Raw genomic sequence first — 19,584 nt, forward strand, 5'->3', positions numbered from 1 at the left:
CCCGCAGTTCCTCAGTGCTGGAACAGAGCTGTCAGGTCTGAATAGTGCCAAAGGGCCATTTCTTGAGTGAGAGACACTTCTTAAACAAACTATATTCAACTTAGTGATGTGCAAGTTACTAAGCAGATTGACAGCCAATGGCATAAGAATATGGAAGGTTATTTTCAAAGCAATTTTTTCTTTTGGCAGAGAAGGAGAAAAAAATAATAAAAAAATAATAATTGGGCTAGAACCCATAAAACCAAATGCAGATAGGGTATGTAATGTATTTACTTAAATCTTGAAGTAGGTGGTGCTAGCAAGATAGAGACTTGTGGATAATTTTATTTTGAGGAAAAAATGTCCCAAAAGTCAGCACATTGCTAATAGGATCTGCCAGCAAAAGATCTTGAAGATGAGAAAGTGGTAAATCTGAACACAGTTTTATAGGATTTAGAATGCCATTTCCAGGCTTCAGTGGTAAATAATAATGGAAATGAACTCATGTGTTTGTCATTCAGCTGAAGGACTTTGCTGGGCACTTTGCAATCTTAATATATCTATCATGTGGCAATCTCACACTGATGTTCTGCAATTAAAAATTGAAAATAAAATGCAACTCCTATAGAAATACAATGAACCTATTACTGAAATGCAGCCACCTGTGGCAGGAAACACATTGGCTGCTTAATCTACGTCCAAAAACTCCACATAGCAATTTTGAAGAAGCAGCAAAGAATTCTGTATTCTCTTTTTATGGATGAGAAAACAAATCTGGAGGCACAGGAGGCAATTCGACCAATTGGAATAGGACCACGAATTCAGGATCAGCATTAGTTGTTCATTTTGGAAAAAAGGACAGGAGGATCATCTGTTGCCTTGGGGACCCTGTCTCTTTATTTCCCATTTCTGCAGCATGTATTCATCCCCTTTTAATGGCATGCTGAAGCATCATTTCAGTACTAACACAGAACGAGAAATGGTTCCTAATGGTTAACTGATAATGCTTCTCGTGTTACTTGATCTTTCCTGTCTTCCCTGTTTTCTTGGGTGAAAAAGTGAAAAAGACGATTCTGTTATCTGTGAAAGGGGGTGCCTCTCCCTCTGTGAGCTTCAATAAATCTGCTCCAAGAAAATGATCTATTTGTTATTTTTGAATAGAAAAACTCTGCTTTGTGAATATGATACTTGACACGATACGGGTTCTTAGGAGATGGGGAAATTGAAGACAATGTTTTTTTTCTTTATTTGCTGGGCATTAATACAGAGAAAGCGAGCAAGGTCTCTAGGTAATGTAAGACTGGATCTTCTCATGGTCAATCACAGTTCTTAACCTTTCTCTTTTCTGCAGTAAGTGCCCTTGGGACTGTACATTTTTATTTCAAGGCTTTCTCTGTGAATGCAAACAGGCGTGAGGGGGAGATTATCGTGCAGAGCGCTCTCTGAATTCCCTTCTCATGGCATCATGCAGACAAGGGCAGGGTACAAAATGGCACCGTCCTATGATCTGGGGGATTTGGGGCTCATCTGTAAGTATTGTAGTTTCAAAGGTTTTGTTGTAAAAATCTGCTTACTCCAGTGAAGTCAGTGAGATTGTTCTGGTTCACACCAGATAAAAATCTGGCTTAAAATACATATGAGAGTTTGGTCACGTATATGCTATCTTTTAAATTTTTATTTTTATATTTTTTTCCAAAGAATGTGAAATCCCCAAAGGCTCTGTTGTCTTACAGCATTTCCGTGTATGTGAAGCTTGAGCCTTTTGTGGCTGGAGTTTCAAAACCTTGAAAAGGTTGGAAAGAAATAGAGCACAATGTTTTGTTGCAACTAACGTTCTGCTTCACGCCATTGTCTCCTTAGTTCTGACAGCAGAAGAAAAGCTTATGACCACAGATAATGAAGTCAGAGACGTATTTCACAGAAACCATTTTACTTTTTCTGGGTTTCTCCTTATCCATCTTCTTAAGACAAGGAGCACACCATGATTCACGTGTGACAGACAAGAACAGGCTGTAGGAGAAGCCTCTCTCACGTGGATTCAAGCTGTTGTAAAGACAACCATACGTGCTGGGCTCAAGCAGCTCTCCCTTCAGCTTTCCTGGCTGTAGAGCAGCGACTGGCCGGTTGTGGTGCCTGAGCTCCCACCAACCTCCACACATCAGGGTCTGGATGAGAGCTGCCTTGGGAAGCTGCACCCCCCCTTGCACCATCCAGAAGGGTGGGTCCGTCGGTACCACCACAAACACTGCAGCACCCAATTCATGTTACAAAGGCAGAGGGTGAGGAAGTCTGGAGTACGCTGCAGTCCTGCTTTGGGCCTGTTACAAAAGGAAATCTTCCCCTCTCGTTTCTCCCCTTCTGCTCAGAAGACGCTCACAATGCTGTATTTATCTCAATGTCATTTTCTTCGAGATGTGAGCTGGAACAAATCCGGAGCAGCTGCTTCATTTCTAAGTGTCCTTTAGGGATCCCTTCAGCAGACACTTTGCAGAATATAATGATGACATTCTAACGAGCATTAATGCACATGTTGTCATCTTTCTATATTTACACTTCCCACAGGAGGCATAGTTCTGAAAAGCAAAAGAGAGGGGAAAAAAAAAAAAACTTTTATGCATAAACTTCAGCATCTGAGCTAGGTTTGACCAGAGAATCCACCTAATTAAAGAAGCCAGACTGAGCTGCACAGGGTGTGTGGTGTGACAGCCGGGCCCTGAGGCCAGCCGAGAACCCACAGCCCCTCATGCAAAGCTTTGGGTGGATGAGGAGAAACAGACCCTGCCCCTTGGTGCTGACTGATTAAACCAGGCTGTAAGGAAAAAGGGTGAAAAATAGGATGCCTTTGGCATACAGACCAGGTGTAGGAGCACAGGGCATTAATGCTACTTGTCTACTTCTATAAAATAAATGTTATGGCAGAGCCAGGATTGCTGCAGATCTTATGAACTTCAGCCTAATGATTTAACTGTAAACTATGGGCACCGTGCATTCAAGCATATGCTTGCCTTCTCTCTGGTTTGTCCAGAAAGATGATGCATGGAACACGCTCTCAGCCTTTGTGGTGGGTGCTTATTAGCCGTATTGTTAAACGAACCCTGTAATGGCCTCAGCAAGCAATGTTTTCAGTATCGGCTACTTACGGAGTGCCACAGCCACGTGTTCCTTCTGCTGACAAGACAATCTTTGAATCACAAATGCAATCAAATCCTCTTTGTCCAGACGGGCTTCATGAGGAAACAAGTGCAATAAGTTCTTTCCCCGGCAGGAATATTATATACATACATAAATGTGTGTATATATACGTGAAAATAAATTAGAAAAAGAACCTACAAAATAGGTGAAATGAAAATATATATGCCTGTTGTTTCATAACATAAGCAGTTGAAGTGGATAAGGTCACAGTTTTGTCCTCTGCTTACTGATCTTATCGAGGAAAGATTGTATCAAATAAATAATATATCAAAAGATTTCTCCCTTCATCTCTTCACACACACACTCTCCACAGTCCCCGCTACATTATCCAAATCAGGAGTGAAAATCCAGCCAGTATGATAAGTAGTAATAAAAGGCTGTGCTTGTCTGTGGAAGTTTTGCTGGCAAATTTCCGAACCAGATTAAAAAGTAAATTAGATTTTTTCTGGAGAGTTATTTTCAACGGGTTTTGTCTGCTAATGTTCTCGTGCAAGATTGCAGCTTTGCCAAGGGGGGATGAGAACAAAAGAAGAGGATAAAGAATCGAGGTTGCAATTATCTGACTGAACAAGGTTCTCCCGTGCAAGGCACCTAATCAGGAAAGTCTCAAATTTGCTTAAAATACAAGGTGCAATACCAAATTTATTTATAATCTGCCTCACCTGCTCAGATAAAACTGTTTCTAAAGCCAGGCAATTGCAGGAGACAAGCTGTAAAATGGAACAAATGAAATCAAATCAGGTATTAATAACAGCGGAATGAAATTATAATAAAAAAGTGTCTTTTAGCAGAGTATAATTTCTGCTTTACAGAAAATGCAGATAAAGTAGAGTGACACAGAAAAGTAGTACAAAGTGGGAAGAAGTGAGAGGGACAAGGAAGAAAGGAGATGAGGGTGTCTAGGTTGTGTTATTCCATGAGCAACATGAGAAAGACAGCAGGACCCCAGTTGCTTGAAGCTAAGTAATGAGGGGCAGATGACAAAATGAGCAATGAGGCTGCCTTACTTGGGGGCAGGTGAGGTTACTTAAGTCCTCTTGTCATGGACTAATCTAACTCATCAGAGCTTGCTTTCAGAGCTGGGTGCAACATTGTGCCCTTCCAGGGACTTCTGTGAATTTTGGTGAGTCTCTTTGTCTTTATTTTCCATTTATACAGCAGAAATGTGATTTTTGTGGTTCTTTAAAGTGTGCCTTCAGTCCATGTGCATGCAGTCCCTAATACTGTCTGTTGTTGGCCTTGTTTAGAAGCTTGAGGCCTGTAGAAGTAAAACAAAAAAGGTGTTCAATGTAGAGTTGTTTGGTTGGTTGGATTTATTTTTGTCTGTTTCTCAATGTCCAGGAGCTCATGCTCCAGCTGGGCATGCAGATAGCTTCTACAGCATTTCAAGAGTTGGTCATGCAGGTTTATTTAAGTCTCCAGGATTTATCATTTGCTCTTTGCCCATCAAAGGGTAGGTTACTGCTCTGAAACACACTAGGATTGAAGCTGAGAAAGTGTATTTATCCCCAAATGTTTATAAAGCAATTTGCTACACAGACTGATTTGTTGTTGCACTTAAATGTTAGGAGAAACAGATTAATTTGCTTGTGAGTACACTGCATTTGGCATGGTACGATATTGTGGTACAGTGCAGAACAGTTGGCTTAGGACTGTTGATAAATATTGTCTGGGCAGGCATTTATTTAACGTGTTTGTTAGGAGATGCATGTTCTGGATGACTTTTGGTGGTGGTCTAGAGACTCTTTGCATACAAACAAGCCTTCTGTGTTTATGAGCAAGGCCTCTGGGGAATGCACCTACCGATGCCTTGCATAACCCATGCTCCTAAATGACTCAGCTGCACTGAAGATTTGAAAGCAAAACAAAAACTTCTACTTTTTCCACCACTCTGCATTTGCAAAGAGCACAGACGTGCTGCCAGCTGTGTGCTGCACCGAAGCAGCCTCAGGTGGGCTGCAGGCACAGTGCTCCATGGGGCTCATGTGGTGGTTTCTGAGCTCCCTTGCAATGCATGGAGCGAGCAGGGCTGTGCTCGGAGGCAGGCAGCCAGGTCTGACGGGCTGTGGGGTCCTTAATTGCCGTGAACATTGCCTTTCTACACTTCTGATGTTCTGCTTTTGCGATGTCACGGTGAAAATAATCGAACTGTGTTAAGTTAATGGAAAAGCTTCAAACAAGTAGGTGTCCCTGCCTGCCCTGCTTGATGGGTCTCCGAGCCTGGTGGATGTGGGTGGGCAGGGATGCGGGCAGGTCGGGGCACTGGGTCTGTCAGAGATGCTGCACCATAGCTGGTGCCCACGGCCAGGCAGAGCCTGCTCCCTGCCAGCACTTGCCCAGCTCCTGCTGCTGGCAGTGCCCTTCATTTCACATGTATTTGGGTAGCTGGGTTTTCAGGCGCTGAGCAGCTGCTGGGCTGACGTGAGTGACGCACTCAGCCCATGTGGTCTGACTTCTGTAATTGGGGTCAATCACAGAAAAAACCCTGTCACAGCAGAAAGTGCTTCTCGGCTGCTGGGGCTGCCACAGACAGCAGCACTCCGGGGACTGAGAAAGAGCCACGCTGCCCTCCCTGCCCTCTGCTGCTCCTCGCTGCTTTCTGCGCATGCAGCTCTTCCTTGCTTACTCCTCTGCAAAGGGAGGCCAGCACTCATCCCAGTGCCTGATCCATCGCCTCCCAGTCTGTCCTGGCTGAGCTCCTAGACCAGCCCAGGGCCGTTTCAGGGGCTCTTCTGCCCTTTTTCATGAGCCCCACTGCGTGGTGGGACCCACACTGGACACCACCTAAGTGGTGACAAAAATATGGCAAATTCACATGGAAATGATACCTCTCCTTCCAGCTGGAAAACACAGAAGGGAAGAAAATAACTTCAGAGACATTTAGTGGGCTGGGTTAGGAACAAGGGGAGGATTTTGCATCTTTCCTGTTCAGCTGAGTCCAGTTTTAATACAAGAAAAGGGATTTCCCTCCAGCTCATTGCATCTTGCCTGTGACCCAGGAATGGTGAGCTAAAGGCCAGGCAGGAAACCTGGACCATCCTGGAGCGTTGGAACCAGAGAGCCCTTTTGCTTTGCTTTCACTCCTTGCATCCTCCATCTGTCAGGGATGAGCAGGATTTGTAACCTCGTGAGCCATGGTAAAAGCTCGGGGGAGGCTCTGTTTCCTGTGGTGGGGCTGTGGAAATAAATAAACATATAGATCATCCCCAGTTCTTTTTGCTAACCCTGCCAGTCAGTGACAAAGGAGCAAGGGACCTTTCATTGAGATAAATACAGTGTAAGAGGGTAATTAAAGTGACGGATTTCTCAGTCGTAGGAGCTTTCCAAGGCTCCACTTGCCATAGCATCCTTGCATTCAAATGGGGAAGGAAGGAAGGGAGCCAGTGCGTTTCAGGGCAGCGCAGGTCTGCATCGTTCAGGATGGGGACAGCCATCTCTGAGAGGACCTTGCCTCTCTCTGTGCAGTAACCTTTAATCAGATGTACTTAAAGGAAGCACGGGAAGTCTGAAAACATTAATCTAAAACCCACAAATAATAACAATCTTGTTTCTCTCCTAGGTTGTATTAGCAAGACCTTTTCCATCTCCTTTTCTCCCTTCTCTGTCACAAAACTAGCGTGGGGGAGGGATTCACAGCTCTAAGTTGACTTGTGAGTTTTTGCCCTTAGCTGTTTTTATGCTTTCCAAAATCCAGGGAGCAGGAGTCGGGAGCTGTCATAGCTACAGCATGGCTGACAAATCTATTTAGAAGGTGAGATATGAAAGTCACACAACTCGGGCTTTCTGGCTAAGAGGGTTTTGCAAATTCACAAGGAGAAGAGAAAACCCCGATAAAGGTAGAAGGAGCAAGGCAGCCTTTTCAGGGCTGCTAGCATATGTGGATCAGGCCAACTTTGGAGCTGCTCTCAGGGTGCTCTGCTCTCCCTGGGGTTTCTGCACAGGAGAGGCTGTGTGGAGATCCACCACCTCCTGCTGAGCTCTGCATTCTGCTGGGGCTGGTGGCCACCACAGCCCGCCAGATCCATGCGTTTTCCCCCGTGCTGTCCACCTCTCTGTATTACTCCTTTGTCTCTGTGCAGCGTCGCTATGGACCTTCCATCACTTGTGATAAGAGAAAATGTGTCTTGCCTTGTTTATGAACGATAAATGGTTTATACACTGCATGTTAATCATTGCCCTGCACCTTTAATCTGAAGTGTTATCCAAAGCTTCAACTGGGGGCTCATTTAGATTTCTTGTTTGTAGCAATAATACCCTTTTAATATGCTAAATGAGAAAGCAAATGAACCTTTCTCACACTTATGAGTTTTTAAAAACATCTCTTCTTTAGTGGTTGAAGGTCATTCTTTTGGCAGATTAATGCTTAACTATTAGGCCCTATTCATTGTCTGGGGTCAGCGCTGCTGCTGTCATCGCATATTAAAAAGTGCTGGCTTGGAACAGTGACAACAATGCTGCTAGGTGGGAGAAAGCTAAAAGGCCTGGGCGAATGTGGCAATTCATATCTCAGGTTCTCATTTAAACTCCGGTGCTATCGTTAGTACTTAATTTGTAGGGTATTAATGAATTTTAATCCCTTTTACGCTTCACATAAGTGCAGCTTCATCAGCCTTTGCTTGCTGGCTGTTGCAACCCCATTCCTGAACTGGAACCTACAACTGTGCTTGGGGGGATAGAAACTGCCGAAGCAATGCTCAGGTTGAGATTTGTTTGTTTATGTCCAAGACAAGCATGCAAAAGCCTCGTCCCAGCTCTCTGCCACCAGATGTGTCCCATGGATCTGGGGGAAAAGCTCTGGAGGTCTCTGCCGAGCTGCCACTGCCCTGCAGGACAGGTGCTTCCTCCCGCCACGCTGGTCCTCGGGGTCTGCACACTTAATCCAGCCGTCAGCAAGCATCACCAAACCGCATCTAGATCCCAGGCTTTGATAAGTCTTTTTCTGTTTCTCAGCACCAGGCACGTCCCTTCTGATGCTATCACGCGTTCCTCTCTCTTTTCTCTTTGCTCTTCCTAGGAGCTCGTGTCCTAGTGATCTATGAGTTGTTTGGAGAAGCAGCAAACACTACTTACGCATTATATACATGTCTTGTCTGTTCCACTTGATAATGCCATTCTTTAATATGCTCAGCGGTAGCTTTTTAGCTGGCTCTTCCCCCCCACTCCCCTAATGCCTGCCTGGCATGCATGGAGGCCTTTTTATTCTTCAAATAATTTAAGGGATTTTATATCTAACTTTGTTTTCCAACATCCTTACAGAGGAGGAAAAGCTCAACAAAGCAAAAATCTACCTCGGTAGCCTAGAGTGTTTCTGTTCCTTTCCTTGCAAAGACATAATGGCTCTGAGGTTTGCTCTGAGATCAAAGAAGAAAAGACAATGACAGATTAGTATGTCTGAAACTTAATGCTGTGCTAAAACGAGGCGATGCCTTTTTCTCAGCCACGAGCAGTGTAACCACAAGCACGCAGTTGGCTGCTGGCAGGATGTGGGGGTGTGCGCCTCTGCTCGCCATCCTGTGTGTCCGTGGCCACGCGTGGATCTGAGGCTGGGTGGAAATTGCCATTCCTGTAGGTGTGCACCTGGGTTCAGCATGCAGGCTGGTCATTGTGCACAGGTGTTTGACCACAGACGGTCCTTGGCCCCACAGTAATGGGGGCTGCAGTGGGGAGGGCAGCTGGTAACTCCTGCCAGCACCAGGCGGAGTGGGCTCAGCGTGATGGCTGAGAGCCTGGGGGCAATGCAGGCTCTTTCGGAGATGGAGAGTCATTTGGGGAAAAAGAAAGGAAAAAAAAAAAAAAGGAAAAAAGCTTTCTCAGTCCTCTCTTTCCAACTGAGAGGAGAGGATCTGACATTGCTAGTCTGATTCATGAAAATCACTCTGAGCTCTTGTATTGATAGTTTCAGCTCTCTGAATCCGCAGGAATCTTGGCCTTATCCCTGAACTCAGTTATTTTAGTTGTTCTCTCTCCAGATACACTAAATAAAACACTTGATGTACTTAAGGCTCTCTGGCTTAGCTTGGTACACAATGATGGCATGTTCTTTTTGATTCCAGGGACGAGGAGAAATCCAGTGTTTCTTGCTTTCTGTTTGCTCATCTCTTGAATTTTGCAGAGGGGGTGCGTGCGTCCTCTCACATTGGTCTTGCTCTCTGAATGCTGAATAGGGAAATATGCAGAAAACATGAAGGCTATGAAAAATGATGAAAATGCCCCTGGGCTTGCTGGGCACAGGGGAGATGGCTTCAGTGCTTGCTTCTCCCCAGGTGCTCTTTGCAGTCACCAGAGGATGGGGCGTTCGGTGCCATTGAGAAGTCCCATGCCATGCGCCCCTTGGGGCTGGTGTGCCCCCAGCAGCTGCAGGCACCCAGCCATGGGGAAAAGATCTGCAGGGTGCAGCCCCTCCTGGCCTTTGCGGGTAGGAACAGGCTGGGATCTCCCACCACCAGCCTGTCACTTCAACACCGAGGCTACAGAATAAATTCTGCCTCTGTCCCAACAGACCATTCTCCTCTTGGCTTGATTACTGGCAGGATAGAAGTACATGATGGATAAGCTTTTTCCTTTTTTTTTTTTTTTTTTTTAATTAAAAAAAAGTCCAGGGCCACAGCTTTGTCTATAAAAAATAATGTTAAGAGCAGAGGCCCGTTTTCCAGCTGGCATGTGAGATGAGTGCTCGCTGCCTTGTGATGGAGCACTCCCACAGGGACCTTGAACCCAAAGGTAAATAAGAAACCCATTTGGGCAACCGTGCTGCTCCATCCATGGCTGGAAGATGTCCCAGTGAAGGGAAGCACCCTGAGGGAGCAACTCAGAGGCTGTAAAAACGTTCGCTACTTGCATGATATTTCCTCCTTTTATGTCTCCAGTTGGCAAATGGCTCTGTGGTGTTTTATTCCGGAGGGGTCCATGCAGAAAACTTTCCCAACTCTGAGCGAATGCTGCTGCATGAATAAATGATGGGGGAGAGGGTGGGGAAACACTTACTGGTCTGGCAAATAGAAGCGCATTGGCTGAAGCAGGCACATTGCGTGCTGTTGCTGCAGATGCTGGGATGCAGTTGGCATGGAACTGGGCAGCCAGAGACGTCAGGGAGTGAGACTTCATCCCCGTGGTCAGCAGTGAACCCCTCGGTGTGGTGGTGAGCGTGTTAGGCAGTGTCTGCCCTCCCAGGAGGCTGGCAGCACCCCGGCTGCCTGAGTCAGCAGCCACAAAGCACAACTTGACCTTGCTGGGAAAGAGATGTCAAACAAATCTCTGTGCTCGTCACACATGGTTTGACACACAAAGTTCCACACAAATCAATCTCTTTCCTTGGGCCGGCTGCTTGATCCTTTCCTGGGGAGGGATGCGAGGCCGGTGGTGCGACATTTCTGTCCCACCTCCTCCCCCTCCGCCCCTGCCATCCCGAGAGCCTTGAGCTGTAATGGGGTTACGGAGAAGCTTCACTGAGCAGCACCCACAGGATTATGAGACGGTCAGACAAGCTCTGGCAATAATATTTAGCGCTATAATTATGCCTTGAAACGTCCTTGGAGAATCTGCAGAGGCTACAAGAAAAGGGAGGAGAGCAGACAAAAGGGCTGCTTTCCGTATGGGGCCGGACTGTCTGCTCGAGCATCATCCTGAAAGTGGGGTTAGGGCTGGGGGTCAGTGCGGACAGCATGCTGGCTGCCCCGTGGGGGAGACGATGGGGTTTTGGGTGACAAGGGCCAAAGAGGAGCCCTAGGCTGAACCCACACCAGGTGCCCTGCATGGTGAGGCTGTAGCAGTGTGGACAGGGAAGGGACCGGCCCGGTGGATGTGTGTGGAGGAGCGAGGAGAAGCCTCATGTGGTGAGGTTTGAGCAGAGCAAGGCTGGGGGGCTGGGTAACGAGGGTGCTACCGGACACCCCGTGGGGAATTGAGTGGAAATGGGGTGGTGAGGCCAAGGCAGGGCTCCAGGCTGTGTGGGCACGAAGCAAAGTGAGCAATCAGGGCCGATGCCTCGCTTCCCAGCACTGCAAGGAGTGGAGGTTTAAGGCAGGGGAAGGACAGACGGACGGACAGACAGCCATCCACACAGCATCTGCCCACGAGAGCTCCCTGGGGCGGGTGCTGTGGGGCTCGCCGGGGTCAGCTCATTTACCTGCAGCTCCGTGTTCGGTGTCTAATCCAACAAACGCCATGGCAACGCGCGAACCGCTCCGCTTCCCTGACCCCACCTGCCCCCGCTGTTAACATCTTGCCTACGAAGTCGCTCTAATGCGAGTCCACGGTGCCGTGAGGCTCTGCTGGCTGAATTATGCCGCGAGGAGATGAAATGTAGAGGCTCCAGCCCTCCCGGCCAGGCTGGGGGGGCCCACCGGCTCGGGGGTGTCTGGGGAGGAGAGCTGATTTAGGATGTCTGCTGACAGCTGCTCTGTATGTGGGAGGGCAGGAGTGATGTTGTTTGGATGTCGTATCGATTTCAGGGTATTGTATTTTTTTAATTAATGGCAAAGGTGCCTAGCCACCGCTGATTATTTATTATTTTGTATTACGGTAGCTGGTGTCCCAAGTGAGATCTCTGTGCTGTTACACTGGACTCGGGTTTGGGAAGAGAAAACGTCATCCTCGGGGCGTTGCGGCTTCCACAGGCGGTGTGGTGCAGAGGTGTGGGGTGAAAAATCACCTTGTGCAGTATCACACGGCCTGCCCCTTGTAGGGCTGGACCAAACCTCCCTGAAATGGCTCAAGTGGCTGTGGGGAAGAGCAGGGCATCAGAGTTCCTGGCTGGGGGGCTGAGAGCAGTCGCTGCTCCCAGGCTTTGCCCTCAAAACCCCACCTAAAGGCGAAGGACGGGCTCATAGCAAGCAGGCACAATGAAGAGCTGGCTCATCTCCCTCACTTCCATGTGGTTTGACTGTGGCAAGGCACTTCTCGTCAGGCATTATTTACGGTGCAGCAGCGTTCAGAGGCTTTACAAGCGCAGGATGGTATATAAACAAACAGCGAGAGAGACAGCCGTGCTACTGAACTGCAATGATCTGCGTTTGGGTTAAAATCCTCCCCGTGCTGCTGTCTCAAGCTTCAGACTGCACACACAGGAGGAAAAAATGATTTTAAATATATGCACTGTACTATAAACATATATTGCCATATCCCTGTGCAACAGAAATGTTGCAAAATCTAGCACTCTGCAAATTTGAGTGCTTTTCTTAAGCTGAACTTAGCCCTCCTGTGTAACATTTCAGCTCAGACAGTTAGTTTGGCAATATTGTAAGTGATTGAAAATGGGTTTGTAATGGGAAGGGATGAGCTGCTTTGACATTAGGCAGCGCTACCAGCTTCAGCTATAATATTTCCTTTATTGGGATGCATCCAAACAATTTTAAGCAAACGGTGAAACTAGGACGGTGTCAAACATACAAGGATAAAAGGATTTTTTTTTCTCTTGGGAATAGAAAGAGGTTAATTAAAAAGAAACAGAAAGTCTTTGTCCATTCCTGGGATGATTTAAGTGCTGGCAAAACACACTATATACACAGCACTGAAAGCTCTGCAGGACCAAGCATTCCCCTCAGCACATCAGCAAATGCCCGTGCCCCATATCTGTAACATAGCAGGGAGAGGGGTGGGGGTCCCTGCACCCCATCCTGTCCCTGCTCCTGGCTCCATCCCGTGGCACCAAGAGCAGGAGGCTCCGCTGTGCCCTGGGGTTGTGTGCTGGAGAGGAAAATCCCTGTTAGATGAAACGGGAAGTACAGTTCAGGGCTGGTGAAGAGTATCTAAAAGCAAACCAAGATTTCTGTGTTTGTGCGAGTAGGTTGCTTGTTTTGTTGCTGGGCTTTACCTTCTTCCTTTTGGGAAAAGCTGTTGTTATTTTATTACTTAGCGGCGAGCTGTTAGTCGCAGCCCCGCGAGCACAGTGCAGCCTTCCAAATGCCCCCCGAGCCCTCCTCTACCGATTTTCTCCACCGAGTCCCCAGTGGAAACAAGTCGAGATGAGTTTTTCCCCCTTGTCATCGGAGAGACGGTTACCGCTGCTGGTGCAGCTGCTGCTGCCACGCCGGGCTCTCGGCACGCTCTGCCTGACGCGACAGCGGTGTCGCTGGGGACGTGGGGCTCGTGAGCGAGGAAACGTGCTGTGACACCCGGCTGCTCCCCGCTTCTCCATAAGCCACCGAGAGCACTGGGAAGCAGAAGCATCCGCCAGGTGCTCGGAAATATCCCTGAGCAGGGAGAGGAGCCAGATGTGCAAGGAGAGGACGGCACGGAGGGGTTGGTGCAGCACCGGGGGGATGCTGGAGGATGGCCTGGGCCCCCTGAACCATGCACCATAGCCACAGCACTGCCCTCCTCCAGCACCTCTGCCTAGGTTAGGGCAAAACAGCTCCAAACTGCAGCTATTGTCATTTTTGCATTGCCCAGCTAGTTGGAAATGAATTAACATACCTTAAAGGTCTCATTAAATCTAAATTAAACATTTAGTCAAGCATCCTTCATGCACTCTGTTGCCGCTACACACTTTGGTGGGAATATTAGCAGCCTTAAAAGATATGAATATTTACTGTGTGCTGCCCCCGACAGCTACTGCAGATCCCCAGGCGAGTGCTTGGCACTGTGCAACCCTCTACAAGGAGCCGGTTCCTTCATTCGAGAGAGGCAGGCCAAGGAACCCCAAGAGGAGGGAAAGGTTGGATGAAATGCTTTCAGGCACAAGTCAGTTATTTGTGTTTTTGCCGTAGTACCAAGCTAATAGAACAATTGGAGGATCCTCACGGGGGACCATTGGTCCTCCTTCCATAGCATACCTGTCCCCCCCTTTCCTGGCATAGCCGGTGTGGTGGTGTTGTCTTTTTATATAGGAAAAGTGGGCATGTGGGGTGCCTGGATTGGAGCCAGAGCTCAGAAACGAGCCTCACGTGCAATTTGGTGACTGCAGGAACATCGCCTGCTTCCCTTCTCCACTTCTGTGTGAATGCTTGGGGTGGGGAGGAGTTCTAATAATTTTTTTTGTGCAAAGACATAATTATACTTCCCTGATTAATCTTCAGACTGAGTCAAGCGCCTGCCATAAATCTTTGAAACAAACATGTCTATTTATATTTTAATTATCTTTTCTCTTCTTTCCTAAAGTTCAGGTTGATTTGAGCTTCTTCTACATATTTATAAATTGAGTGGTTCTCCCTTTGCCTTTCCTAGGCATTTTACAGGCGAGGCTCTGCTTTTCTGCGAGATGTGGCTGCTGCCTCTGCGCCCTGGTGCACAGTGACTGCACCCCTGCCCCATCTCAGCAGCCAGACCCCACCTTCAGACCCTGAAATCCCTGAAACATTTCCAGGTGTGGGTGGCAAACAGATCTCCCAGTAACCTCAGCATTGTTATTTTTGGTGTTGCCCTCAGAAGCGACCCACAGACCCCAGGGCTGATGTGTGCCAGATGCTGCGAGCCCTGTGCCAGGGGTGCAGCAGGCGCTTGGGGAAACAGAGTGCTTTGGAGGTGCCTCGCTGTCTGCTCACCTCTGGGGGACTCCTTTCAAGCTCCCGCGAGTCCTTTCTGTGGCACTGTGTTTTAAGGACTCAAAGGCTCCAGGCAAACACGTTCTCCTTTATTCTTTTGAATCTGAATAATTAGGTTTATAATTATGAACTGATTTATATCTACAAGTGCTCGGTCTCAACATGTCTGTAGTCTTGCGAGGAGAGGTTGTTTCCAGTGGCTACTTGAGCTGGGTGGGAGAAAATCTGTCTCCAAGGGAGCGTGGATGCCGAGTTCCTGAGAGCTGGGAGGAAGCGCCTGCTTTCCCTGGGTAACCGTTCCAGCCGTCCTTTCATTTCCAGTGAGTCGCTGTAATTTGTAAACATTAATAACCATTATTATTATTAAAAAGGAAAGAAAGTGAGTAGCCCTGTAACTAATTACTTTAAGTGTTTTCAATGAGCCACAGTTCAACTCCTTTATAAAATCTCCTGCTGTGAAGACCAGATTGTCATTATGATCAGATCTTTCCTTAGACCTATTAATTTTACCCAGAATAACAGCAGAACAGATGCGGGGAGAAGGCTAGTCTGATTAACATAATTCTTTTCAAAGACCATTTCCTCCCTAAAGGCCACCACACCAACTCCTCTATCCTCTCTCAGATCTAATTACGTTCAGGAGAATTCAGACACTGATCGGTGATCTCAGCAGATGTCACTTCTCAGATATGAAGCCCCTTCAGGATATGAAACCTTATCAAAAAATCAATTGAAATTAACAATCCTAGCGCTGCTTTTCCCTTCTTCTGTGGCCAGATGAAAGTTGCTTCTGAACAGCGACGTCCATTTTGTAGCCAGAGAGGCCGAGTTTTAAAAAAATCTGTAAACCTGCATTTTGTTCCGTAGTTTTGGAAACATTTTTTACTTCCTCTCATTTCTCTGTTGCTCTCTGCTTTATGACACATCTGCAACTGTAATAAAGGAAAGGAAGGAATCGCAGCACAAATAGGACAACATGGATCTGCAGCCAGCGTGGCTGATGGAAAACACAAGGTCAGGTCTCTGATGACCACTGATGTGCTATGGGTTGGCCGTGAAGAGCAGGTTTTTTGCTGTGCATCCCCTCCACGAGGAAGGGGCGTCCCCCGCCCCGGTGCTGGTGTGGGAGGAAGGAAAGTTTCCCTCTCCGGCGTAGCTAAAGTATCATTATGTGATGAAATATATTTACATCCCTCTGCAAGTGCCCATGTGCCATTTAAACAAAGCTTTTAACTGAACATTGCAGTGGCATTTCACATGGGGGAAATTGCTCCAGTATTTACTGCTATTAAATTAATTTCTCAGTAGAGGATTTTAGACTCTTGTAATTCATGAGGATATTTTAGGTCCTGTTTACTGTCTGGTGCTTAAAAAAATTGTCTCAAGCATTTGTTTGCTGAATATAACATTGTTATTACATTAACTTTCTCTCACAGGAGAGACAGGGGTTCATTAATGTTGATGTGGAGCTTATTGTATTGCCGAGCTCTCCAAACAGCGGGTAATTTTTCATAACATACGTGTGGCAACGCTCCGGCACAGAGGGACAAGCTGGAAATGCTGTCATTGTAGCCTCATGCCCATATGCACCCTGAAAGACCGTAGCTCTAAATAGCACCAGGGGGGAAATGCTTCGAGCCCCAAATATTGCCATGATAGGCTACTCAGTCCCTCCTGAGCACCAATCAAAGGTGCTCAGTGCTGAGACCAGGGGGAAAAATTGGTGTTCCCATGCTGCCTGAGAGCACAGGAAGATCCCAGTAAAAAGGGCTCGGTTGAACAACCAGACTATCCCCATAAGAAAGGTCATGCCCTAGCTGCTGCTGCTTTGCTTCCAGTGTCGGGTGGTGTCTTCTGCCAGGTGGTTTTAGGCAGAAGAGAGAAACCATCTGAGGAGCAGCAAACACCTTAATGCATTAGCCAGATTTTCACATGAGGAAGAATACTGGAGTGCTGAATGACGGAAGCTATTTTTTATGTACTTTCCAGATTTAAAATAAATACTGTGAGATGCCACGGTATGGTGTCTGAGATAGGATTGTGAAATCCTGGAGTTGGGTGAAGTTCTGCAAAGCCCGGGGCCCTGGCCACTGGAGCACCATCCTTGTGGACAGGCTCCGGGCAGGTCCCAGCCTGGTGGCATGCACGGCACGGCGAGGTTACCTGCTGGCAGCCAGGGGGGCTCAGCCTCCAGCAGCAACATCTCCCTGCCTGGCATGGGCTGGGCAGCACGGAGCTCACACAGGGACATCTGCTTTTCTCAAGGAACAGATAGCGAAACTCAAAGATACACAGCCCCAGGTGGAATGGAGAAAAGAAGTAACAAAGAGGGCTTCGTTTTAAATGTTATGAGCATCTTTTAGTTACTAATGCCTTCCCCTCCAAATGGGTATGTTTCTGCAGTGGAAATTGGCAGCAATCAGACTTACAAGTGTTGGGAAGAGATTTACTTGGACAGATGAAAGAAAACCATTTTCTTCTAAATGCCTGTGCCCAGAGCTAGATAATATGGTTTTCTCTAACTATGCAGAAGGCCAGGGATGTGCATATAGCTCCTTTTCTTATAAAATATAGCTACTTGGGCATGGCAGAAGGCAAATCTAGCTTGGATGGGGGAAAATTCTTCTTGGGAGCAGCCCAGAAGAATTTGCTAGGGATTTGCTTGTGGGATACCAGCGGCATCCTATGCTCTTCCAGCCCATGAGCCAGAGGCTGTGTCCGGCAGTGTGCAGGGACGCATCCTGCAGAATGATGCTCGCTGACGGAGCTGGGGGCTCCCTGTCCCTGTAGTTGCCTGGTCGCGTGTGGTGCTCCTCCGTAGGCCACTGCGCTGCCTGGGTTTTGAAGCCCATTGTAGTCACTCTCTGCTTGTGAAAGCTGAGTTAGGTGTTGTTTTCATCTAGTGATAATGAAAAGCTCAAATCCGTTTTCTTCATCTGGTCCATCATTTAGTACAGGGTTTTGATCAACAAAATGATGCTATTTGGAACTTCTTCCCCTTTTTTCCTTTTTTTCTTTTCTTTTTTTTTTTTTTTATTGAAGTAGAAATCTGAGGAGATAGGGGAGGGGAGGAATGAAAGCCTGTGAAGATTCAACTGACTGGACTTCTCAAAGCAAAAAAAATAATTATTATCCCCCTGAGAAAAGAGCTTTTCTCTGAGTCCTATCAAAGCCACACTGCAGCCTTCAGATGAAAGCCCTACTTTTTAGTTCACTCCTTTTAACACCTCATTTGTTTTTAAACTTTGTTGTACCTAAATGAACAAACAGTTTGTCTGCTGCACCCTAAATAAATAAATAAGTGGAACGGACGCTTTGCTCCAGAGCAGTCTTTGTACCTTGCTTACTTTTCAGCTCTCAGTAGCACCAACCACCAACTCCCCAGGCTCCTCGCCACACCAGCTCTGGCCATGATGAAAGCTTTTCCATGATGGCAAAGGGATTGTTTTTTTTCCTCCCATTACCTTCTGGTCAGCCATACCACATGTATGGCAAGGGACTGTAGGAAGGGGCCGTGATCTTTGGTCATTGCTTAATGTGAAGGGAAAATTCTCAAAGGTTTTCCATTTTCTTGCAGGGAAAAAATCAGCTCTACAGCATGGTAAAGACTGCAGTATTTTAGCATTAGGCAACTTGGAGGGCAAGAAAGCTGTGAAGTGCTTTTTAAGAATCGCTGAATTCATTTTAAGTATCCAGATTTGGAAAGAGAAACCCTGTTTAGGGTGCATGAAGGTTATGAGCCTCAGCATCTCCTGCTGCCTTGCTTTGCCAGCCATTGATGAGCAGGAAACTGTCAGATTTTTCAAGACAGTTCAGCAGCACCAGACAGCAAAAATTCAATGTATTCTGATTTTCAACATAGAAATAATAAAACAAATGGTATCAAGCAGCAGATGTAGCAAAATGTAATTACCAGCTAATCAGTTTCTGGTATTCTTTATTTTATTATTTGGTTGGTTGGGTTGGTTTTATTATTTTGTTGTTTTTTTTTCCCTCCCATCATCCACTGAAGATTGCTCAGGCAGGGGAAGCCGGGCTGGGTGAAGGGAGATGCCCAGCACAGGGGTGTAGGTGCTGGGGGTGCTCCTGCTGCAGCCCCTGCCGGCGCTGTGGGGTCCCTGCTGCCGTCACAGTGCTGGTACGGGCACCCCTGGCCTGTGCAGGCCCTGGCTGTGATGTGAGTCCCAGATGCACATTGAAAATGAGGCCTGGAAGCTTTATTCTCTCCAAAATCAATACTTATCTTCAATCTCTTCTGGTCTCTTGAAATGAACTGAGTGACAGATCAGAGGAGAGCAGAGCAAGCAGCATTCAGAGGGGCTTGGCAAATTGCTACATCTGTTTGCTGTGAGGCTGAGCAGTGTGATATGGGATTACTCCTTATTAAATATATATGCTCTGTGTTTACATTTGCTAGAGACTCGCAGGTCCTGGAAACCCTCTCTTTCTCTGTGTTTGGCTTCTCTTATTTAAACTATTTTTAAAAGCGCTGAAGGGAGGGAGAGGGACGGGGACAGAGCGCACGAGCCACGTAGGGAAGCAGCGAGCGCCGAGGTGTCGCGAGCAGCGCAGGACTGCAGGGATCTGCACCCTAATCTCTCACGTGTCTCTCTTCATCTCATCTCTCCCTCCCTCTTTCCAAACCTGAGAGGCTCCAATTAGAGCAGCAGCAGCACTTCTGCTCTGAGTCGATGTATCTGGAGCTGACGCCTCTCTGGCACTTGACAGAAATGCGAGCGAGCCGCCTGTGTGGGGTTTGGTAGAGGATTTTCCTACACCCTTCTGTCCCTCCGGAGGGGCAGAGTGCAGGTGGGGAGTAGGGGAGTCGAGGCTGGTTTCTTTAGTAAGACAATTTTATTTTGAGCGAAACAGCACTTTGATTTTGTTGTCATTTGTTTTGGCATTCTGGGCAAGCACACAGGTTTATCTCCCA

At 47.2% G+C, this 19,584-nt stretch overlaps 2 long non-coding RNA genes across 2 annotated transcripts in view; one reads left to right on the top strand and one right to left on the bottom strand.

The window, feature by feature from the left end:
* Window positions 1-1,205: 1,205 nt before the first annotated feature.
* Window positions 1,206-4,151, bottom strand: LOC137843648 (uncharacterized). Its single transcript, XR_011089604.1, has 3 exons — window positions 3,834-4,151; window positions 3,120-3,203; window positions 1,206-2,552 (listed from the first exon to the last, which is right to left on the bottom strand). It is a non-coding gene; the product is annotated as an uncharacterized lncRNA (long non-coding RNA).
* LOC137843647 (uncharacterized) overlaps window positions 4,058-19,584 on the top strand; it is a 44,240-nt gene continuing 28,713 nt past the window's right edge. Inside the window, exon 1 of the long non-coding RNA XR_011089603.1 lies at window positions 4,058-4,294. This is a non-coding gene — a long non-coding RNA (uncharacterized lncRNA). The remainder of the gene's footprint in view (window positions 4,295-19,584) is intronic.

The sequence above is a fragment of the Anas acuta genome, chromosome 23 (genome assembly GCF_963932015.1).
Source record: "Anas acuta chromosome 23, bAnaAcu1.1, whole genome shotgun sequence".
NCBI lineage: Eukaryota > Metazoa > Chordata > Aves > Anseriformes > Anatidae > Anas > Anas acuta.